Raw genomic sequence first — 25,681 nt, 5'->3', positions numbered from 1 at the left:
GCTTCTTCTCCATCCTAAATGTTTGAGCATTCATTATCTTATTTTCAAGGCTTCTTGATAGACTACACAGAAAATGTGTTAAAACCAACGGATAACATAGGGACAAATTCATAACTCAGTTGCACCATTCATGTGCTCATTATTTAAGCGCAAAAGCCTGCATCATATTCTTTTGTGTGGTGCTGATTTAGAATAATTCTTATCTAGGAAATGTCAGATACAGCTGCATATGACTTAAGCTGTTTAGCAGAAAAGACAGAAAAAAAGGCATGAAGAGAGTAGTAGTCAAACTATGGTGAGTATTCAATTGGGGAATTTAAACCACATTTTTACCAGGAAAAGGGAAACAAGTATGACCAGTAAAGGTAGCTGGTCTTTGTGAATTTAAGGCGATCAGGTAAATCTCGGGGAAGAGTAGCTTGAGATCTCAGCACACCAAGTCTTCCAGTGTGAATAGAAGGTTATTTTTGGAGTCTGACTATAATGCTAGAAGAACTAAACTGACAAGAAAACCGTCAATTGAAAAACAGAAAATGAACTGGGAAGCAAAAAAAGAAGTGGACAAAGATGGGCACTATGGGAAAAAAGAAGGAAAGCAGTAAAGATATGAGGCGAGGTGATAGATCAATAATAAAGAGAAGGAAATAGTAGATAATTGAAAAGACAGAATTAAAGTGAATTTTCTCACTTGTTTTATAGTGATTACATTATTCTGAGTTTCAGTATGATGAATCTGTGAGCAAAGAGAAGCGCATGAATGGAAAACACTAATTTGCTGTATATCCCAGGAATACGGATTATAAAAAAATAAATAAAAGCCAAGAAGAGTTTCATCTACCCAATCAACGGCAATTAATTTGGCAAATTATCATATTCAAATAAGGATTTGAAAGTAGCTTAAAGCCCCACTTTGATTATTGCTTTTTCAATCCAGTTGCTCATCTCTGTGAAAAAGTTTATGTGATTAGCAATTTGTAATTTAAAACAAAATTGCAAATTATGGCTACTACTGGTATATAGTTAAGTATCAAAATATGTTGTACATTATCTCGACCAGGCTTGTTGGGGCTTGCTTTTGGCAAGTTTTTTTTTAACTTTGAAATATCTACACTGTTAAAAAAAAACAAGAAAGAAAGAAAAATACAGGAAATGTTCTGTATTTTATTTTATTTTTATTTGACAAATTTTCCCCTTTTTTCCATAAAACAATGAAATGCCTGTTGTTTACAGATATTTGCTTTCATTTTAAGTTTTACCCTTTAAAATTACATGTAATTAACCATAATTTGAGATTGCATCAATTGGCAATTTATAGTAAATTATGCAATTTTAAGTAATATTTTACAGATTTGTCCTGTTTGTGATAACAAAGAAGTTAATGTAAAATTACAGACACTTGACTTTATGGATTTATGTAATTTGTGGAGGCTGTACTAGTTGTCATGGTACCTTGTAAAGAAATAGCACTTTGTTTTTACACAACTGATTTTCTTAAATAGTTGAATTGTTTAATACAGTGACAAATTGTGAGAATTGTCACAGACAGGGTTGTGACAGTGCTTTGAATCTATGGCTATTTCACAAATTTTGCTTTGTGAATCTGCTTTGTAAAGGCCACAGATTGATGAAATAGTAATTAAGGTCATTTCATTTGATGTGCTGCATATATTTTGCGCATGCTGTAGGCTCTGTATTGATAAATATGGGATGTTCCCAGGTCTCTATGTGCAAGATATTGATTATTATGGGAGGTCTTATGGATATTATGGGCTCTGCATTGTAATTATGGTCTCTCCTGTGATTGCTATGGGCAAGATATTGCTTATTATGGTCTGTCCCCGATTGCCATAAACCTACAAACCACTTATACAAACACCTTAGCAACCACTTGAAATCACAGAGCAAGCACCAAGTAACACCGAAACCACTAAATGCTTAGCAATCACCTTGTAACAGCTCAGCAACCACTTCTACTTATAGCAAGCTTAAAATATTTCATAGTGTCATCCAGCCCACTGCACTATATAGTGAAGTATGGGGTCCACTCTTTAATCATACTCAACAGAATCTTTACATGCTGAATTTTGCAGATACATTTTACACATACACAGAAAAACATAAACAAATGCATGTAGAGTAGAATTAGGCAGATACTCAATGATAATCAACATTCAAAAGAGAGCACTCTCTTTTTAAAATTTTTTTTTAATCACCTTAAATCCAGCCCCCTAGACACTCTCCATTCCAAAGCCCTCCAAACCCAAGAGCTGAGTCCAGAATAGAGTCCCTATGTCAGTTGGTCCTGACCAATTGCCTGCCCTCAGACACACTATGACCAGTCTCACAACAACACTGCTTTCCAAACCCCAATCAGAGTAGACCTAATTATAATGCAAATTTAAGAAACATATATGGAAATTTGGAAAGAAGAAACTAAAAGCCAAAGTAGATTAGAATATTATCTGGTCCTAAAAAGAGATTATGAATTGGCAGAATATATCTCTGTGGAGTGGAGGGGGGCGGGGCCAGGTCGGAATATCGCGCCCGGTCCCCAATCGGCCTGATGAGGCATGCGAGGGATAAAGGCGGCCGGTGACGATGGTTCTAGAGAGAGAGAATTACGGGGATGTCCGTCATGTGTGTGTGTTTGTGGCTTCTTTTAAGTTTATCATTAAACTATTATTTATGTTGACACACCGGTTCTCGCCTCCTCCTTGCCCATCCTTTAACTGTGTTACAATCTCTACCGTCAGAGTTAAAAAGCAGGGACAGATCCTAAACAAGTATAGGCTTCAGTGACCTCAAATTGGCAATCGAAAGAAAACAGAATATGTGGTCACTCTTTGACAGCATGCATGCATATGATATACTGTGCATACATAATCAATATATATATATATATATATATATATATATATATATATATATATATATATATCCATCTTAATGTTATATTAATGTTTATATTACTGTTATTGTGTACTGTCCAAATATTTGGACACAATTTTCAGAATCAGAATCAGCTTTATTGCCAAGTATGCTTACACATACAAGGAATTTGTCTTGGTGACAGGAGCTTCCAGTCTACAACAGTACAAACAATACCAAAAACAGCAGCAAGACATAGGTAATTAAAAACAAAAAAGAACACAATATAAATAATTATACATATACGTACATACACTCACCTTCATACATACCCGCATACACACACGTAGTGCAAATCTAATACAATCTGTTATATAAAGAACAAAAAACAGTATATTATGTACAGAGCAATGTAAGTAATGGCAGAAGTGGATATGTTGGATAATATAAATTAAAATTAAACTGTGTATTGCACATAATTATTGCTCAATGGGGCAATTTAATTGTTCATTAGATGGATGGCCTGAGGGAAAAAACTGTTCCTGTGTCTGACGGTTCTGGTGTTCAGAGCTCTGAAGCGCCGGCCAGAAGGCAACAGTTCAAAAAGGTAGTGGGCTGGGTGAGTGGTGTCCAGAGTGATTTTACCAGCCTTTTTCCTCACTCTGGAAGTGTATAGTTCTTGAAGAGGGGGCAACCAATAATCCTCTCAGCAGACCGAACTGTCCTTTGTAGTCTTCTGATGTCTGATTTCGTAGCTGCACCAAACCAGACAGTTATTGAAGTGCAGAGGACAGACTCAATGACTGCTGAGTAGAACTGTTTCAGCAGCACTGGTGGCAGGTTGAACTTCTTCAGCTGGCGAAGGAAGTACAACCTCTGCTGGGCCTTTTTCACAATGGAGTCGATGTGTATCTCCCACTTCAGGTCCTGTGAGATGGTAGTGCCCAGGAACCTGAATGACTCCACTGCTGCCACAGTGCTGTTTAGAATGGTGAGGGGGGACAATGATGGGGTGTTCCTCCTAAAGTCCACAATCATCTCCACTGTTTTGAGCGTGTTCAGCTCCAGGTTGTTTTGATTTTATTGTTACAATAAATATAACAATAATTTTATTGTTATTGTTACGATATTCTTTGTAGTTTCTTTTGTATTGTTTCTGCTGCTGTCCGTTTTTACTCTCTCCTTCACAGATGACGTGCTGACTGGTTCGTTTCTGCTGTCAATCATCTGAGAAGAGGGTTTTGATGTGCTGACGTCTGAAAGCGAGATCCAGTCATATGGCTACCGGAAATCTGGGAACTATAAAAGGACACGAACGCACCCGAGGGGCCTTTTGTTTGTGAACTTGAACTTGTGTGTTTGGAATTGTCTGTTATGCTTGCTTTGCTCGATTTCAATTTTGATTGGTAATTTATTAAGCTCTGTTAATGCTTAATTTGTCATATGAGAACACGTTATTTTGCCGTCCCATTTTTCCTTATTTGAATATTTTGAGAGCGGTAACGCTGTGTTTTGAGATGGAAAGGAAAGAGGGACAGGTAAGATGTCACGTGACGTACATCGCACACATTTAGGTTTATGATTTGTTTAAACACACCAGGTTTAGGGGGCATGTGCCATTCGTTGTAATTTTTGTTTTGATAGGTAAGGTAGCGAAGTATATGACGTCTCGGGCGTCGAAGACTTTTTCTTTCTACATTTTCCTTTTGGTATTAGTTAGATTAGTTGAAAGTGGGTTAGTAATATTCTTTTTGTTTTATTCGTTTCTTTTGAGTTGGCACTGTCCAATTATTCCCTTTTTCCTTCCCAGGTCTGGGATAATTATAATAATTTGCCGGTTTGTCTATGGTTTCTTTTATTGATTGTAAATAATAACTAATTGTTTCAATTGTTTTCTTTTATATATATATATATATATATATATATATATATATATATATATATATATGTATATATATATATATGTTTATATATATAGATATCTTTCAGCAAGTTGTAACACATAATAAATGTGTTCAAACATTCTGCTGCTTTCGGGGTTCACTTACTGTCCCAGTGTTCTAATAGCAAATATTGTTGACGGGTGACATAATGTTCCCCTTCTAACTTCCTAGATTTTTTTTAAAAAACAGTGAATGGTCGTAAAATTAATGGGGGCTTATCCGGGATAATAATTTTTCCTGGAATTTAATTGATATCGGATTGATTAATATAAGTCGCCTCGAGGCATGTTTTTCTATTTTTACACTGGGAGCGTGGTGAGTATACATCTGATTTTGTAGTATAGTGGCCTTTATTAGTAGTATGATGGCAACATTCGATTTGGAAAGTTTTATTGAAAATCCAACTGTAGAAATGTTAGATTGCTGCAGAAAGGATGATTTGTTGACGATCGCGAAGCATTTTCAGATTGTTGTGGCTCGGCAATCTCTTAAGAGGTAGATCAAATCCATAATATGTGATCAGTTAGTGGAGTCGAATGTGCTTGTGGTACCAGACAAGGGGGATATAGCAGAGTGTGATGTGGATGTTGAAACACCGAGGCGTGAGAACAAGATTGGTAAGGAGTTTAAGCCTGTGGCGGAGGCCGACGTTAGAGCGGGGTTACCTCAATTTGAACTGTTCTCTCCTGTCTCTATAAGCTCAAAAGGAGAAACGAAACTGAAAATTCGTTTGGACCGACTGCAGCTGGAAGCACAGGAGAAAGCGCAGAATCGTCAGGGTGAGCTGGATTTGCGATTGCAAATTCGCAAACTTGAAATTGAGGCAGAGAAACAGGTAAAAATGCGAGAGTTGGAGCTTGAGGCAATGCAAATTGTGGGAAGATCTGCTGTGCAACTGCATCCATCTCGAGATACCATCGTTTCTCCTGCTCTTATTCCACCGTTGGCAACCGTGTCCTCTGCTTATACTCAACCGTTAGTGTCTTTTGCTTCTCCATCGTTAGCAGCTGGGTCGTTCGACGTTAGTAAGCACATTACGCTAGTTCCACATTTTAGAGAGACAGAGGTGGACTCCTATTTCAACGCCTTTGAGCGCATTGCTCTGTCACTTGGTTGGCCTAAGGAGGTTTGGGTGCAGGTTGCAGGTTGATTGGGAAGGCGCAAGAGGTTTTTTCCACTCTTTTCAATAGAGGATAGTTTAAAGTACGAGAATGTGAAATTAGCGATATTACGTGCGTATGAGCTGGTCCCAGAGGCATACCGACAAAGGTTTCGAAGCCATAAAAAGAATTCCAACCAGACCTTTGTAGAGTTTGAAGAGTATTTTGTTTGATAAATGGAGTAATGCAAGCAAAGTTGATGATTTTGTTTCGCTAAGAGCACAAAAGGAAGATCCATCCTACTGGAGGAATTTAAAGCATGTTTATCTGAGCGTGTGGTGGTGTACTTAAACGAACAAAAAGTTGATTCACTGTCACGGGCTGCTGTCCTGGCAGATGAATTTGTACTCACCCATAAGGTGGTATTTTCAGTGACGCGCGCTGAAAAGAGCGTGACTGGCACCCCGCCACACAATCAGAGTGTCCGAGTAAAGTCTGGAACTCCACAATCATGGGAGGTAAGAGAATGTTTTTACTGTCATAAGCAAGGACATTTGATTGCGGACTGTGTTGTGCTTAAACGAAAGCAACAGGTGCAGCCTCCTAAAAGTGTTGCATTACTTAAGACTGTGCAGTCATCCGAATTATCAAACTGTACTGATATTCCTGATGCAAATTATAAACCTTTTGTAATGACGGGGTTTGTTTCGTTATCTGGAAGGGAGGAAGATCAGAGAGAAGTTCACATCCTCCGAGATACAGGGGCTATGCAGTCACTTATGGTGTGTGATGTTTTGTCTTTTTCCGAGGAATCAAATTGCGGTTCGAATATTCTAGTTCGTGGTATTGAAATGCAGGTTGTACCAGTTCCTTTGCATCATGTGCACTTGGACAGTTCACTAGTTTCAGGATTTGTAAAGGTCGGTATTCGTAATTCGTTGCCTGTGAAAGGAATAACCTTTATCTTGGGAAATGATTTGGCCGGAGGCAAAGTCGTGCCCGTACCAGAGGTGACTGATTTCCCAAATGTGTGTGTGATTTCTGATGATGTGGCTAGTCTATATCCTGATGTATTTTCTGCCTGTGCTGTTACGCATGCTCAGTTAGCGAGAACAGATCAAGTCGCTCTGGCTGACTCGTTGATGGGACAGACGTTAACAAACGACGTGTTAGGTTCTGAGACTGAAACGAAATTAAAGGAGAAATCCTCACAAAACACTAATCTGAAAAATTCAGAAAGTGTTCTGGGGAATTCGAATTCATTGGATTTGCCCATCACTCGGTCCCAAATTATATCAGCACAAAAGGAAGATCCATCTTTGCGTAAACGTTTTTCGGCTGTTCTTAGTTTCGAGGCTGCTAAGACAAGACATACTGCGTATTTTGTAGATGATGGATTATTGATGCGAAAGTGGTGTTCTAGGGTCGATGATGATTTGGATTGGAATGTTGTGTATCAGGTGATTGTTCCAATTACATTTCGTTCTCAGGTATTATGTTTGGCTCATGAGCATGTGTTATCTGGACTCTTGGGTATAACTAAGACCTACGATCGTATTCTACACCATTTTTTTTGGCCGGGTTTGAAACGTGATGTTGTTAAATTCTGTCGAACCTGTCACACCTGCCAAATAACGGAGAAGCCGAATCAATTAATTTCCCCCGCTCCACTCTCTTCTATTCCAGCTGTGGGTGAAGCCTTTGAAGAAGTGCTGGTAGACTGTGTTGGTCCCTTACCGAAGACAAAATCAGGTAACCAGTATTTATGCACTATTATGTGTAGAGCGACACGATTTCCAGAAGCGATACCGCTGCGCAAAATAACCGCTCCTGTTATTTTGAAAACGCTGATAAAGTTATTTTCTACATTTGGTCTTCCTAAGGTGATTCAGACAAACCAAGGAACACATTTTTTGTCACACGTTTTTGCTCAGACTCTTAAGTCTTTGTCCATAGAACACAGGGTCTCAAGTGCATACCATCCTGAGAGCCAGGGTGCGATTGAGAGATTTCACCAGACCTTAAAAGCGATGCTTCGAAGGTATTGTATGGAAAGAAATAAGGAATGGGACGAGGGAATCCCTTTGGTATTGTTTGCCATACGTGATACCGTGCAGGAATCACTCGGTTTTAGCCCATCCGAGTTGGTTTTTGGGCATACTGTCCGAGGCCCCTTAAAGGTCCTTAAAGATAAGATGCTGGAGACTAATTCAGAGTCTAAAATAAACATTTTAGACTATGTTAGTCGATTCAGGAAAAGGCTTTATGAGGCTTGCGATCTTGCAAAGTGCTCAGTGTGAAATGAAAAATTGTTATGACGTCAAAGCAGTCGTACGGTCTTTCCAGCCTGGTGACCATGTATTGGTGTTGTTACCCGTCCAAGGGTCTGCATTGTCGGCTCGATTTACTGGTCCCTATGAAGTGGTCAGAAAACTCAGTGAGACAAACTACATTATACGGACACCAGAGAGAAGACGTAAAACGCGTGTTTGTCATGTTAACATGCTCAAAGCATATCATGAACGAGAACAAGTGCAATGTAATCTCGCGAATCAGGATATAGAGATTGCACCTGTCATGGCAATGACGGAATTTATACCTGTTGCAGAGGGTGAAGTGGATTCAGATGAGGATGGTTTAGTGCTGAGAAATACTCCTCAACAGTGTATTAAGTTAGAAAATTCAGCTATTCTAACTAATTTGCCCTCTTGTCTTTCTCATTTACCCGATGGACAACTGCAGGATGTGGTAGATCTTATCACTGCTTTTCCAGCTTTATTTTCGGACGTTCCGTCTCAGAATAATGTGTTGCGACATGATATTGATGTTAGTGGCGCGAGACCTTTAAAACAACATGCCTATCGATCTAACGCCATTAAAAGATCTGTCATGAAGGAGGAGACTGAGTATCTGCTGACAAATGGGTTGGCCCGGCATAGCTGAAGTCCGTGGAGTTCTCCGTGCCTTTTGGTAAAAAGTCTGACGGTTCGTTCCGTTTCTGTACGGATTACCGAAAGGTGAATGCCGTGACAATACCTGATTCTTATCCTCTTCCCAGGATGGAAGATTGTGTTGATAACATAGGTTCTACTAATTTTGTTAGTAAACTTGATCTACTTAAGGGATACTGGCAGGTACCCTTAACGCTGCGTGCATCTGACATCTCTGCGTTCGTAACCCCGGACTGCTTCCTACAATACAATGTTATGGCGTTCGGTTTACGGAACGCACTTGCTACAGTTCAGAGGTTAATCCAAATAGTTCTAGCTGGCATGCCCAACTGTAACGTTTATTTGGATGATCTTGTAATTTTTTCTAAGGACTGGACAGAACACATGTCTTTACTTCGTACAGTGTTTGAGAGGTTAGAGAGTGCTTCACTAACCCTCAACTTGGCAAAATGTGTGTTTGGTCAAGCTAGTGTCACCTATCTGGGTAAACAGGTGGGACAGGGACAAGTGAAGCCTGTGGAGACGAAAGTTACAGCCATTGTGGAATTTCCAGTACCTAAGACACGGCGAGAATTGAGACGATTTTTGGGTATGGACGGGTACTATCGTAATTTTTGTAAAAACTTCTCCACAGTAGTAGCCCCTCTCACTAATCTTCTTAGTCCAAAACGAACTTTTACGTGGACTGATGAGTGCCAGATTGCATTTGAGAGTGTTAAAGTTTTGTTGTACAGCACTCCAGTTTTAGCGGCTCTGAATTTTGATCGCTCTTTTAAGTTGGAAGTTGATGCGAGCGCGGTTGGCGCTGGAGCAGTTTTGCTTCAAGAGGGTGAGGATGGCGTGGACCATCCAGTGTGTTTTTTCTCACTTAAGTTCAATAGACATCAAGGAAATTACTCTACAGTTGAGAAGGAAACTTTGGCATTGTTGTTTGCCTTGCAGTTCTTTGAAGTTTATTTAGGCTCTTCCAATTTGCCTACGGCTGTGTATACGGATCATAACCCCCTTGTTTTTCTTTCTCGGATGTATAATACCAATCAACGTTTGATGCGCTGGGCTCTGTTTGTACAGAGTTATAACCTTGAAATTCATCATAAAAAGGGGCCTGAGAATGTCCTGGCTGACGCTCTTTCCAGGGTTTGAAAGGGGCTTATGGCGGGTGAGTTATGACTTGTTTCACGTTAAGAATGTTCAATATAACAAACAATATATGTTTGTTTTTGACTGTGGGGGTGTTACGATATTCTTTGTAGTTTCTTTTGTATTTTTTCTGCCGCTGTCTGTTTTTACTCTCTCCTTCGCAGATGACGTGCTGACTGGTTCGTCTCTGCTGTCAATCATCTGAGAAGAGGGTTTTGATGTGCTGACGTCTGAAAGCGAGATCCAGTCATATGGCTACCGGAAATCTGGGAACTATAAAAGGACATGAACGCACCCGAGGGGCAGGGCCTTTTGTTTGTGAACTTGAACTTGTGCATTTGGTATTGTCTGTTATGCTTGCTTTGCTCGATTTCAATTTTGATTGGTAATTTATTAAGCTCTGTTAATGCTTAATTTGTCATGTGAGAACACGTTATTTTGCCGTCCCATTTTTCCTTATTTGAATATTTTGAGAGCGGTAACGCTGTGTTTTGAGATGTCACGTGACGTACATCGCACACATTTAGGTTTATGATTTGTTTAAACACACCAGGTTTAGGGGGCATGTGCCATTCGTTGTAATTTTTGTTTTGATAGGTAAGGTAGCGAAGTATAAGACGTCTCGGGCGTCGAAGACTTTTTCTTTCTACATTTTCCTTTTGGTATTAGTTAGATTAGTTGAAAGTGGGTTAGAAAGATTCTTTTTGTTTTATTCGTTTCTTTGAGTTGGCACTGTCCAATTATTCCCTTTTTCCTTCCCAGGTCTGGGATAATTATAATAATTTGCCGGTTTGTCTATGGTTTCTTTTATTGATTGTAAATAATAACTAATTGTTTCAATTGTTTTCTTATATATATATATATATATATATATGTTTATATATAGATATCTTTCAGCAAGTTGTAACACATAATAAATGTGTTCAAACGTTCTGCTGCTTTCGGGGTTCACTTACTTTCCCAGTGTTCTAATAGCAAATATTGTTGACGGGTGACATAATGTTCCCCTTCTAACTTCCTAGATTTTTTTTTAAAAACAGTGAAGGGTTGTAACAATTATGCTTTACTAAAAAAAATTCGCCAAACTTTCATGACAACAAAGCCCCGTTGAATTGAATTTAACTATACTTCAGCAGCATCCATCAACATTGTTGATTAGCAATCACATGCATTCTTCAGGAAATTTCCATTTCGACTTTGAAGCAAACATTTAAATTAATGTTCAGGTTATAGTTTAGCCTTGCCTATTTCCTTGGGTTCATTTATAGTCAAACACATACAAAAGAAATGCCTATTTCACTCAATTGGATAAAAATACCCAAAATTGTAAAAAAATGTCCAGGAGTCTTAGTGGTTTTCAGCAGGTCTGTTTTAAACAATATCTGTTCTAAACAGTAGCAGCCTAATATGGTATTGTATATAGAAATTGGAATTGCCACCAAAGTGGCATTCAACTGATCACAATGTATAGTTACAATATTAATAACGTGAAAAATTACTATTACAATTTGAAAAAGAATGTTCAGAACTACTTTAAAGAGTTCTCATAAAAAATACTCCTCATGCAGCAATGACAGCTTTGCAGATCCTTGGCATTCTAGTTAGGTGACATTTTGCCCAATGCTTCCTGTAGCACTTGCCATAGATGTGGCAGTCTTTATAGGCACTTCTCATGCACCTTAGAGTCAAGCTGATCCCACAAATACTCAACTGGTTTAAGATCCATAACACTCTTTTCCAATTATCTGTTGTCCAATGTCTGTGATTCTTTGTCCACTCTAACCTTTTCGTTTTGATTTTCTGTTTCAAAAGTGGCTTTTTCTTTGCAATTCTTCACATAAGGCATGAACCCCTTAGTCTTCTTTTTACTGTTGTACATGAAACTGGTGTTGAGCAGGAAGAATTCAATGAAGCTGTCAGCTGAGGACTTGTGAGGCATCTATTTTATATTATATATATATATATATATATATATATATATATATATATATATATATATATTGATAGTAATAGTCAAAGATTTGTGCATTTTGACATTGATCAGATTATTTCCAAAGCATAATTAAAACACAATTCAACTCCAAATTTTTAATCAACAACACACTTTACGGAGGTATATATTTGTGTGTCCATCATACAATCAGACGATGCAGATTCAAATTTGCAGTCTGCTTCACTCTGCTCACAATGACCAACATCGGATGTGTCTTGGCTGACTGTGTTAGAAAAAATAAGTTTCCCTTTCAGTGAGCCTGCTGCACGGCACCTACACCACAAACATAGCAACCTTTATCAAAGCCACAATGGACATTTCAACCGACCACCGGTTGAGAATATCTCTCAGATAACACATGTGAAAGAAATGTTAATGTGTCATACCGTGTGGCTGCACATTTGTGTTGTCAAGTTGAGAGTCTTGAAGCTGATATTAGCTTTCCTCAGATACATTTCTTCTGTAATTATAGTTATCCAACCTTAATAAATTTGGCAAGTCTACTAAGGCAAATCGTCAATGTCTGAAACACAGTTAAGCCAATTATCTTAATTTTCAAATTGCTCTGGTTCAGCAAGTTAATGCTAATTATATGTGGGTTGCTGTGGCAGAGGGTTCAGTTTGTATGATTGATTTAGGGATGGGTACTGAAACCCGGTAGTAAACAGGCCCATAACTAAATGATTAAAGACTGTGGTAATAATAAGCTCCAACATTAACAGTTCTACCAGGAAGACTCGCAGACTTGAACATGGTCGAGATGCGGAACGCTGACAAGGCACGCTCTCTCAACACCCCCATCTCACAGCTTGGTCTCTTCGGGACACCGTCGACAACTTTGCCCAGCAGTTTTCGGCAGTGAAAAGGCAGATGGAGGCTATATCTCACATCATGCAGCAACGTCGCCCCAGCGCGCCCAGCCTGCCCACCAAGGGCGTCCCCCTGCGGCCAAAGAACAGGCACCTCCGCCTCAACCTGGGCCCAGCTCTCAGCCCCCGCATCGAGCAACCCACAGGCGGCGTATGCCCCCCATCTTTAGAACCCCTTCCAGGATCCATAAAGCTCCTAAATGCTCATTAGACGGACTGCCCGGGCAGTCAGATGTTCGCTCCAGAGCTGGTACCAAGACCACACCGTCCCCATGGAGGGCCGGGAGGAGAATCCTTGTTTTCCTTATTTTCCTTTGCCGCACACCCTTCGGGCTGCGATATCCACATTCTCAATGAAAGAGTGATTTCTTCACTCCCTGGGTCATCCAGCCGGTGCGTGCCGTTCTCCGGCTCCAAAATCCTACAGTCCCGGCTCCCCGGAAGCAGCCGCCTCGCCTCCGGACTTGCTTAGCCCCGGCAGGCCAGTGCTGATGAGTTCCAAGACGCCTTCCCAGGACCTCTTTTTCAGTCTCTAACCCGCCCTCTGCCGGGTGTGCGGAGCAAGGTAAGTGCTTTGAGTCCTTTCTCAGTACACAAGCCTCGGGACGCGTCTTTGCCTCCCGAAGCACTATTACCTGCTCCCCCCCGCCGCGAAAGCCCCACCCGGTACGTCAAAAACAATCGTCCCTCTAGTGCCCCTCATGCTGGGTCTGGATGCGTGGCTTTCACTGTCTAACCCATCGCGTTGGTTGGCTAGGACCATCTGACTCGGCTATGCGATTCAATTCGCCCGGCTCCCGCCTCGTTTCAGCGGTATTTGCTCCACTTCCATACGCGGCGAAAAAGCCAGAGCTGATCAAAATTCACAAATTAAAAAAAATAAATATCTCCAAACTTTACAAACTCATATTTAACATAGATAATTCCATAACACTCCCAACTACAAAATGGGAAAATTATGTAGCTGTTTCTCCCAACTCTGAGATCTGGACACAAATCTGCAATAATATTTTCTCAATGACCACCAACACAGACTTGCAACTCATAAAATATAAAACTATATACACAGAACACACATCACCCAAGACAAAATGTTTAAAATGGGACTGGCCCATACAGGTATTTTTTCACAATGCACTTTAGGTAACACATATAAGTACCTCCATGCCACTTGGACCTGCCAACCAGTTCACTCCTCTGGATAGCAATAACTAACAAACTCTCACAGATTTTGGGCTGCAGAATTTCATTTTCCCCATCACTATGTCTACTGGGTGATACTACACAAATTACTCTACCAAATAAATATAAAAAACAGCTACTCATTTCTCTAACTGTCGCTAAGAAAGTAATCTTTCAAAACTGGAAATCCAAGAATTCTTGTCACATCACTCTGGATAACTGGATTAATCTACTCACAGAATATATCTCAATAGAAAAAATAACCGCTTACAAAACAAGCAATATATCAGCCTTTAATGAAACATGGGATATATTTTTAATGAGCCACGCACATATCCACAGACCCCAGCTATAACATCTAATTCCCCAAAAATATAATACATCATACCCAATAAGCACATTCACAGACAATTTCCCCTTCCTTCTCTATTACTCTCTTTATATATGTCTTCGCTTATTATTTGTATTAGCAATGTTTTTGTTTTCTTTGCCCCCCCCTTTTTCTTTTTTTTTCTTTCTTTCTCTTTAAATTGTTAACATCCACACCCAAATCTTTTGCACACATGTATACCTGCATACATACATACATAGATACATAGATACATACATACATACATACATACATACACTATTTTGTTTGTTTGTTTGTTATTTTATTTTTCATCTTTTCCCTAAAAGATTATCTGTTTTGAAACATGCTATTGTCCTGTAAGTTCTAACATATACCCGTCTTTCCACTACATGTACCTCTTTCCAAAGTGTTTGATTTAAAAAAAAAAAAAAAGATTTAACTTGTGCATTTGGTCGTGTGACAATAAAGTGATTTGATTTGATTTAAGCACGACTTGATTATCAGGTTCCTTTCAGGCCTTCAGAGACCCCCTTCGAGCCGATTGACTCAGTTGAGCTCAAGGCTCTCTCCTTGAAGACAGCCCTTCTGATAGTGCTAGCTTCCATCAAGAGGGTTGGGGACCTGCAAGCGTTCTCTGTCAGTGACACCTGCCTGGAGTTCAGTCCGGCACACTCTCACGTTATCCTGAGACTGCGACAGGGCTACGTGCCCAAGGTTCCTACGGCCCCCTTCAGGGATCAGGTCACGAACCTGCAAGCTCTGCCCCGGGAGGAGGCAGACCCAGCCCTTTCATTGCTGTGTCCGGTACGTGCTTTGCGTATCTGTTTGGACCGCATGCAGAGCTTTAGATGTTCTGAGCAGCTCTTTGTCTGCTTTGGTGGAAGGCGGAAAGGGAACGCCATCTCCAAACAGAGGTTAGCCCACTGGGTCATTGACGCCATCTCTCTGGCTTACCAGACACAGGCCGTACCCACCCCCTTGCGGGTTCAAGCACACTCGACGATAAGTGTGGCATCCTTGCGGGCACTGGCCAATGGCACCTTCCTAGCAGACATCTGCAGAGCAGCGGGCTGGGAAACACCCAATACCAGTGTTTTGTCAGGTCCGAGCTGGTAGAACTCAGTAATGTGGAACAGCCGACCGGGTGATCCACTTGCACCCAGCGCCCTTCACCAAGTTGATCCAGTGCGCTTTCTCTCCCAGGTTAGCCACTAAGCCTCGCCTTCCTCCTCCCTAGCCTTCTGGCCTGCGAATTCAGCGGAGCAATTTGCGACCAGACCCACTACGAGCTACAAGGGTTCTGTACTGGGGTAGGGCTCCACAGGCTTAATTTAAACTTCAGGCAACTCCCTGTGATGTATTTTCCACAGTACGGTCCCCCTTTTGGCAGACCAGCGTCTCCCTTGGGCAATCCCACTATCCCCGGTTGCCGTGTTTGTAGAGCTCCTCCCTCATCAGGCAGGACCTACCACTGCGCCACTCCCATGTGTGGCTTGACAACCCACGTGGTGTATTAGCCACATATCACCTCCCCCTAGTCTGGGCAGGATGTGGCCTCTGCAGGATTGATTCCTGTTGCTGACGGCACACTGCACAAGTGTTTGCATTTGTAGCCTGCTTAGCATTGCTTATTCTTATGCTCATACGTTCATCGTTTTATCCTCTGTCACTTTACTGCAAGTTTCAGGTTTTTCTGTTTTTCTACTGTTTAATCTGCGTGTATTTTACCTGTTGCTAATGGCGCATATCTCGAGTCTGTGCTTATAGCCTGCTAGTTTTTTAGGATTGCTTATATATCCGTTTTCAGCCTTTAATCCTTAACATCTGCCATTTTTCAGCACGCGTCGGGTTTCCCCCCGCATTATTCTATTAAAGGATAAAGCCGGTGTAATTTTGTATTTTACTTATTGTATACATGGCCTGTGAAAAGAGCAAAAACAGCATTACTTTTCTGTTAATAACAACTATGGTCCATCTCGCCACCACCAGAAATACTTCATATCATGTAACTAATTGAACTCCATGGTATTCTAAAATTAAAACAAGTCACAAACTTGCAATTTTGCTTTGGTCTGCATAATTTATTGTTACCATGACACTTCATGAAGTTGTTTCCCAGAAAAGTGAAATTGTGAATTATGCTGATCAAAGGAAATATATAGGTTTGTTACTTGTTTTCACAGGTTTTTGGAATGCTGTGGATTTCAGTGTTACAAAATATAAGGTGTTTCTGATGGTGGCTATAAAGGCCACTTTTCATAGGCCATGATGACAATAAGTATAAACATATACTTGGGCAAGGAGGAGGTGGGGACCGGCTGAGCAGTCAGTGCAACCTTTAAAGATATAAATCAACTTAAACACACACACACACACCCAGCGGCCATGTGTGTCTGTCTGTCTGTCTGTCTGTCTGTCTGTCTCTCTCTCTCTCTTTCTCTCTTGAACAGGCAACTCTAGTTTGTCTTTATCCCCTCCTGGCTGATTAGAACAATTCAGGGCCGGGTGCACATCCTCATGTCCCAGCCACACCCTCCTCCTCGACACACTCCTCCACCGCATAACTCAGGCCGGGGAAACCTCCTGGAGGGTAGATGTTTCCCTTCTGGCCGTTCCTTTTGCCAGCAGGTCTTCCCCACCTCTCTGGAGGCCTGGGAGAGATGAGGGGAGGGAGAGGGAAAGAGTAAGGGGAGAGATTGAGTGAGAGAGAGAGAAAAACTCGCTCGCCGTTCCCTGGGAACTCCGTTGCCTGGTCCTCAACCACTCCTCCGCCCTCTGGTGGATGACAGACTCTCCTCCCCTGGTGGACGGCAGCGAGTCCTCTGACCCCTGTCTGACAGAACGGCTACTTTCCTTCCTGGCGGATGGCAGTAGTTCCTCCTAATCCCTGCGGCTGGCAGCGACACCTACATTCCCCGACAGATGGCCACGACAGCGCATCCCTCCTTCCTGGGTTTTGGCACCAATGAAAGGATTCATATAATGGGCAAGGAGGTATTTATTGTTGCATTTTTTCAGTCGCACACAATAAAACACTGCTTCACAATAACACATTGGCACACACACTCTCTCCACGTCTGCCACTGTCTCCTCTCCTTAAATACTCCCACCACCCCTCACTGGAATGCAAAACCGGTGTGGCACACAGGTGGAACTCATTCACCACTTATCTTCCTGGGCTCGCTCTGCCCAGACTCTGCTCGGTACCACCCTGCTCGCCATACCCCATTTCCAGAAAATGTTGGATATTTTGAGAAATACAATAAAAAGAAGAATCTGTGATTTGTTAATTCTCTTGAACCTTTATTTAACTGATAAAAGCACAAAGAAAATATTTCCGATGTTTTCACTCAACAACTTAATTGTATTTTCTTAATATAATGCTATTTTTTTTTTTTTTTTGATGCCTGCAACACACTAAAAAAAAAAGTTGGTACAGAGGTATGTTTACCACTGTGTTACATCACCTTTCCTATTTAATTAATTAACACAGTGTAATCATTTGGGAACTGAGGATACTAATTGTTGCAGTTTTACAAGTGGAATTTTTGCCCATTCTTGCTTGATACTAGACTTTAGCTGCTCAACAGTCTTTGGTCATCTTTGTTTGATTCTCCTTTTAAAGATGAATCATACATTTTCAATAGAAGACAGATCTGGACTGCAGTCAGGCCAGTCAAGCACACACTCTCTGTGTCTACGAAGCCATGCTGTTGTAGCATGTGCAGAATGAGGCCTGGCATTGTCTTGCTGTAATAACCATTGACTTCCTGGGAAAAGACACCGTCTTGATGGCAGCAGATGTCTCTCTAAAGTCCCAATATACACCTCTGCGTCAATGGTACCATCACACATATGCAAGTCACCTGTGCTGTGGGATCTAATGCACCCCCATACCATGACAGATGTTGGCTTTTTCACGTTTTGCTGATAAAAGTTTAATCTTTGTCACTGAGAATTTTTTCCAAACTCAAACTGAAATGTGGACTCATCTGACCACAGCAAACATTTCCACTGTCTATTGGATCATCTGAGATGAGCTCAAGCCCAGAGAACTCTGCAGCGTTTCTGCATAGAATTGATTTATGGCTTTCTCCTTGCATAATCGAGTTTCAAGTTGCATTTCTTGATGCAGCGGTGGACTGTGTTAAGTGACAGCTGTTTTCCAAAGTACTCCCGAGCCCATGTGCCTATATTTATACACAGTAGTGTAACTTACGCAGTGAGTGGTTTCTCACGCAGTGCCGTCTGAGGGCTCGAAGGTCACACACTTTTTTAAATATTATGTACGGTAGATGGTGAAAGACCTAAATTCTATGTAATCTTACGTTGATCAATTTAATTTTTTAACTGTTTGACAATTCTCTCACGATGTTTGGCACAAAGTGGTGAGGCACGACAACTCCTTGCTTGCCAAGACAAAGCCTTTGGTGGGTGCTCCTTTTAAACCCAATCATGAATACCCTCACCTGTTACCAATTTACCTGCTTATTGTGGAATGTTTCAAAATGTTATCATCACTTGAATATTCTATAAACTTTTCACTCTTATTATGCCCCTGTCCCAACTTTTTTTGAGTGTGTTGCAGGCATCAGATACATTATTGTTTTATTTTTACAAAATACAATCGAGTTGGTCAGTCAAAACATTAAAAGTAATTTCTTTATACTTTTGTCAGTTAAAAAAGGTTCAAGTGAATTAACAAATCACAGATTCTTGTTTTTATTGCATATTACAAAATATCCCAACTTTTCTGGAAATGGGGTTTGTATACTGGCCTTATACTTTAAAGTGCCTCATTTCTATGCCATGAAATAAATAAAAAAAATAATACAGAAAATTATTCTTTACAGTAGTCAACTGCACTATAATTTTACTATTTAGATTGTATACACTTGTAAAATTGTATACTTGCATTTTAATGTGTAAAGACTGTGGATTGCTGATGTAAATCCCTTAAATGTTAGCTGAACACTGTAAATGTGAAGAAATTTGCTTTCAAAAGCAACTTGTGATGTACTTTCAGTTCTTGAGCATTTTAACATTTTCAAAATGAAAGCTGAATGGTGTAATTTAGATTTACAGTCAATTTGAATTACTTGGGGATGTATTTTGCAATAATGATTGATATTTATACATCTTCAAAACTGGCTAAATCCTTAAAATGTTTGATTGTGTAAATGTACAGAAATTTAATGTAGCTACTTACCAAAGGAATAATTTGGTATTTTGATCTCTGGGTCCAAATGATATTTTCGGACATTTCGCTATTAGTAGAAACCAGAACTTCACTGGCTCCCTCACACCTAGGATGTGCCGCCCCCTTGGGGCTACGGGCACACTCTACTACCTACATATGGGCAACGAGCGCACGTGGAGCACCTACAACAGTACAGGGCCTAGTTAGCACATGGGCCGGCAACAAGTTTATCCTCAATCTCGCCTGCCACAGGGCTAAGGAGGAAAGAAATACAGAGCCCATGACTTCGTGAACACAACTGGGGGTAAAAAGGTAGCAGAGTGTGCCCGGAGCCCCAAGGGGGCAGCACATCCTGGGCGTGATATGCCAATGCGATGGCGCTAATGACCCAGTGGGTGATTTTCTATTTGGACACAACACTGCCTTTTCACTGTCATCCAAGGCAGACAAAGAGCTGCTCAGAGTATCTAAAGCTCTGCATGCAATCCAAATAGATGCACAAAGCACACACCGGACACAGCAATGCCAAGGCTGGGTCTGCCTCCTCCTGGGGCAGCTTCACTTGGAGGTTCACCACCTGATCCCTAAACAGGGTCATGGGAACCATGGGCATGTAGCTCGGTCGGGGGCTCAGGACCACGTGAGAGTATTCCGGTCTGAAATCCAGGCATGTGTCATTAACAGAGACCGTCTGCAGTTCCCCAACCCTCTCGATGGATGTGAGCACAGTCAAGAGGGCAGTCTTTAAAGAGATCACCTTCAGCTCAACTGACTACAGGGGCTCAAACGAGGCTCCCTGCAGGACCCGCAGGACCACGGAGAGATCCTATAAGGGATTGAGGCGCGGTCTGGGAGGATTCAACATCCCCGCGGCTCTAAGGAACCTGATGATCAGGTCGTGCTTCCCGAGAAACTTAGCGTCAACTGCATCATGGTGTGCCGCTAGAGCGGCCACATCCACCTACAAGGTGGAGGGGGACAGCCACCCCTCCAGCCTCTCCTGTTGGGAAGCACTGACACGGCTGTGTATCTCTGGGGGTCTTCGCATCAGGAAGAACACCACTTAGCGAACAGACACCACTTCAAGGCATTCAAGTGCCTCATAGTGCAAGCCCTAGCCTGAGTGATTGTGTCTACTACCGTGGGCGGAAGGCCACGTAGGTTCTCCGTGTGCCATCCAAGGGCCAGACGTGGAGATTTCAGAGGTCTGGTCGTGGGTGACAGAATATGCCCCAGAAACCTCTGAAATCATTTCAGTGGGACCGCCGTTCTCCACCTGAATGACTTCAGGCAATTCAGCACCGACTATGTGCGCTCGCTCATGAGGCGCACCATCATAGAGACTGAGTCTAACTCCATGCCAAGAAAAGAGATGCTCTGATCCGGGAGAGCTTGCTCTTTTCCCAGTTGAACCAAATCAGGTCTACCGCCGTGAACCAATCTTGATGCTGGTCGCTCTCTAAAATGCATTTTTGTGTCAGCATCTTGAACGGGAGTCTGTGCAAGGCCCGGTTCAGAACTCGCATTTCCAAGATAGGCAGTAACCCACTGCCTTTCTTCGGTATGATGAAGTAGGGGCTGTTAAACCCCTTCTTCATCTCAGCTGGAGAGACAGGCTCTATCACGTCCTTCCATAGAAGGGACCCAATCTCTGTACGCAAGGCAGCGATGTTCTTGCCCCTCACCGAGGTGAAGCAGATGCCGTTGAACCTGGACGGACGCCTGGCAAACTGAATCGTGTAGCCGAGTTGGATGTCCCGTTCAGCCACCGCGATGGGTTGGGGAGCACAAGCCACGGCCCCAAGCTCCGGGCGAGGAGGACCAAAGGTACAATCGCATCGGACGTACTGGCGGGTTGGACCTCACGTAGAGGTGGAGCCTGAGGCACCACTCTTGGCCATGATGAGTCTGGGGACATTGAAGCACTTACCTGCCTCTGTATACCCACCATAGGAGCGGTCTGGTACGGGGAGGAGGGAAATTGTCCTTGTGGCCTTTCGAAACAGTCATGGAATGGGTTCAATTGTGCCACAGCTGGGTGCGGTTTACACAAGCACTTAAGTAACAAGATACCAGACTTAGTATATTTAAAATATTTGAATAATAAAAATAAAAAGTGAAGACATTTAAATGTCAGAAAAGGACTGAAATATAGCAAAGCGCTGCACTCTGAACATTTCAGGATTTATCAGCTTATCAGGCATCATGTCTCTTGTCAATAATAATGAATCATATTTTAGCTGTTGGAACAGTTCTCTGATGATAATTGAGATTATCTTACTTTACTCTGATACCTATTGATACCTAACCTCTATTTCATATTTTCCAAGGAAATATGGAACTCATGGCATATGACAGCAGTCCAGATGGTCGCATCCCATGTAGTTTTACTAATTGCAAACGCACTACATAAACATTTCTTCAGAGAATTCTCTCATGTCGGTGCAGAGTTCTGTGTTGATCAGTGTGCTAAAATCCTCCATTTTGTCAAGTTATTTAAATTATTAATTCTCCTACCACTGCATCAGCCAGCCATTGCCACCATTGGACTTGTTTTGCTCATAAAAATTGCGTTTTGCTGTTACATGATGTCATCGCATTCTAAGATAATCAGTTTTGATTGGTTCTAGCAATGATTGTTCTAGCTCTTGTGAATGGTTACCACTTTATTGGCCCCATTTAAACTTGCATGAGAGGTTGTAAGCTGACTTGTGGTTGAACTGTGATAGTTGATTAAATTAAATATACAAGTAAATAATACAAGTCGATGTATTTATATGAATGTCATTTTAAACATTTGTGACTCTGTGGCCCCATTTACACCTTGCATTGACATGCATTTTCAGTGATCGGATCACCATCGGATAGCACTTGACCACATTAAATGACAAGTGTAAATGCTCCCAAGATGCATTTTGATTAGATCACTGAAACCACATTCGGAGGGGGTCAGGGTCAGATTCTGAGCACATTCAAAGCAGATGTCAATGCAAATGTGTTTTATTATTTACTACATAAGTAAATAATTATGTGATGAGGTCATTGTTAAAGTGCTGTGTTGTGTGTTCTTGCCTTTTTCTGTTTATTCTGCCATTGCAATGTGAAAATTACAACAAACAATGCCATCTTGAAATCTTGTCATGCGAATAATGAACAATATACCATTATTTATTCCATTGGAATACACTTATAATATCTCATCTCTCTCCTCAAATCCCCACTAGCTCCCATCTCTCTCCTGTTTTCTAATCACTTTGTGGCTTCAGATGAGAAGCATATTTAGCACTTACAAAGTGCCAAACACAAGATGAATATCATTAAATTTGCTTCAGCGACCTGAAATTTAGCTTTGATTGCCGCCAAATATGTTCAATGAAGGAGAAATCCTTACTGTCGAAGTCATATAGATCACAAACTTGGCAGAGTGGTCCCAAATCCCAACAGCTAATCAGGCATGCACACACACGGCACCAGCTAGTGCAATTTTAAACACTTTTAGGATTTTGTATGGGCAAGAATTTAAATATTTTTTTCACCTGAATTCTTGCCCAGCCAAACAAAATGTTTATGTCTGACTTTCTGTCTATAATATTTTTCCGAAAGTGTTTATTTTTCTAACTCCTCCTAAACCATTTGTCCAATTCACACAAAATTAGGTATACATCATTGTGGTGATGGGGGCATGGACAAGTGACATCTGTAGAGATTGAGGCCAGGAGAAGAAGAACGGTAAGGTTTGACATCTGTGGGAAATTATCTCTAACATCTGTTCTGTGTTACAGTGAGAGCTGGAGAGGGATAAGAGGGAAGCCTGCTGGACTGCTGGAGCGGGTAGAGAGAGAGAGACCGACCTGAGTGTGTGCCCTGCTGAAAAGCAAACATTGTGTGTTATACTGAAAAGTAGGGGCCGGGTCGTGATTCCACACACCCGGCCCCTAATCAGGCTAATTAGCCCTTGAGAGGGATAAAGGCTGACCGATGATGGCAGTGAGAGAGAGAGAGATTTATAGACAGTGGTCCGACACCACTGTGTGTGTTTGACTTTTTGGTTAAGATTATAATTAAAATTGTATTTATATTGTCAAGCCGGTTCTCATCTCCTCCTTTCCATTAATCCCTTTATAGTAGTGCAAATAAAAAAACTTTCATGGATTGTTTATTCGGCTCCCACTTCCTCATTCCTATCTGAACAAGTGACATATTACGGTGGTGCCGTGACCTAGATGGGAGTGAGGTTTAGGGGGTAAGTGTAACGGTAGCCAGCTAAAGGCCAGTGGAGTGAGGTTTTCACACACTGCACAGCATGTACGGTTACACTCACCCCATGCGTCTTACATTTACATTTAGTCATTTAGCAGATGCTTTTATCCAAAACGACTTACAAATTAGACACATAGCAAGCAATTTGTCATACAAAGTTTAACAACATCTGCACAGTGGCTGGAGTAGTAAATATTGTAGCACAGAAGAAAGGATTTTTTTTGTACATTAAGTGCAGTAGTAAGTGCAATTAGTGTGGGTTGTTTAAGTGCTCACGGTACTGATGTGTTTTTATCTGGCTCTTGAATTTTGAGAAGGTAATAGCAGTGAAATAGATTTTGATCCTCTTTGTGATGGGACAACCAGGCATCGCTCATTCCTAGACCACAGAGAGGAGCATAGACATGAATATGTGAATTTAAGTGTGTGTTTCCATTGGCTGTGCTGAAAGCCAGAGTCAAAGCCTTGATTTTGATGCGGGCAGCTACTTGAAACCAGTGGAGTGACATCAAGCGTGGGGTGACATCAGCCCTTTTTGGCTGATCGAAGACCAGATGTGTAGTGACTTAATTGTATAAGCTGGAAAGCCAGCCAACAGAGCATTGCAGTAGTCCAGTTCTTAAATTACCAGAGCTTGGACCAGGAGCTGTGTAGCATATTCTGTTTTTCCTGATGTTGTAAAGCACAAATCTGCAATTGCAGTGGATAAGATATATGAGGTTAAATTAAGCTGGTCATCTACCACCACTCCCATGTTCTGCTCTGTTCTGGTTGGTGTTAGTTTAGTTGAACCAAGATGAATAGTGAGTTTGTGGTCAAAAGATGGGTTGGCTGGGATCACGAGGAGTTCTGTCTTGGCAAAATTGAGCTGAAGGTGTCGTTCCTTCATCCAGGCTGAAATTTCTGAGGGGCAGGCAGAGATACGAGCTGAGGCAGTAGGGTCATCAGGATGGAATGACAGGTAGAGCTGCGCATAATTTGTGTAGCAGTGGTAGGAACAGCCATGTGCCTCAATGACCAGTCCAAGTGATGTTGTGTACATTGAGAAGAGGAGGGGTCCAAGCACTGATCCTTGAGGAACCCCAGTGGTCAGCCAGTGTGTCTTGGACACCTCTCCTCTTCAGGAGACCTTGAATGATCTGACCAGTGAGATAAGACTCAAACCGTCCAAGCGCGTTTCCTGTGATGCCCATATCAGAGAGGGTTTACAGGAGGATCTTGTGGTTCACTGTGTTGAAGGCAGTATACATGTCAATGAGGATGAGGATGGATGATTTGGAGTTAGCTCTCACCAGTTGCAGGGTTTCAGTTCTGTTAAGATGGCAATCTCTGCTGAGTGTCCTATTTTGAAGCAAGACCGATGTGTGTTGAGTAGGTTGTTCTGTGAGAGAAAAGAAAACAACTGGCTGAATACGACCCTCTCAAGAATTTTAGATAGGAAGGGTATGTTGACTAATGTGGGGTTAATGTTGTTATTTTAACCTGTGTTTACTTGAGCCTGCCTTTTTTCTCTCCACAGCCCTCAGATCAGTTTGGTGATCACGAAGTGTCTCTGACAGCCAGGGGCTGGCCTGGAGGTAAAAGGACAGACACTACCAAGGCAAGAAGTTAATGTTCAGCAAAAAGCATTTGTAGCTTCATTTAAATCAAGTGAAGAGAAATGGTTAGTGGAAGGAAGGATGCAGAGACTATAGAAGAGACTCGACTGGGTGAGAGAGAGTGAAGGAGACCATAGGTGGAGTAAGAGGAAAAGAATCCACTTACAGGTTGCCAAATATGAGGGGTGGTCACATTTACCATTGCACTGCGAAATTCCATGGGTG

Source organism: Xyrauchen texanus, chromosome 3 (genome assembly GCF_025860055.1).
Source record: "Xyrauchen texanus isolate HMW12.3.18 chromosome 3, RBS_HiC_50CHRs, whole genome shotgun sequence".
Lineage (NCBI taxonomy): Eukaryota > Metazoa > Chordata > Actinopteri > Cypriniformes > Catostomidae > Xyrauchen > Xyrauchen texanus.
Note: the sequence above shows the minus strand (reverse complement) of the source record.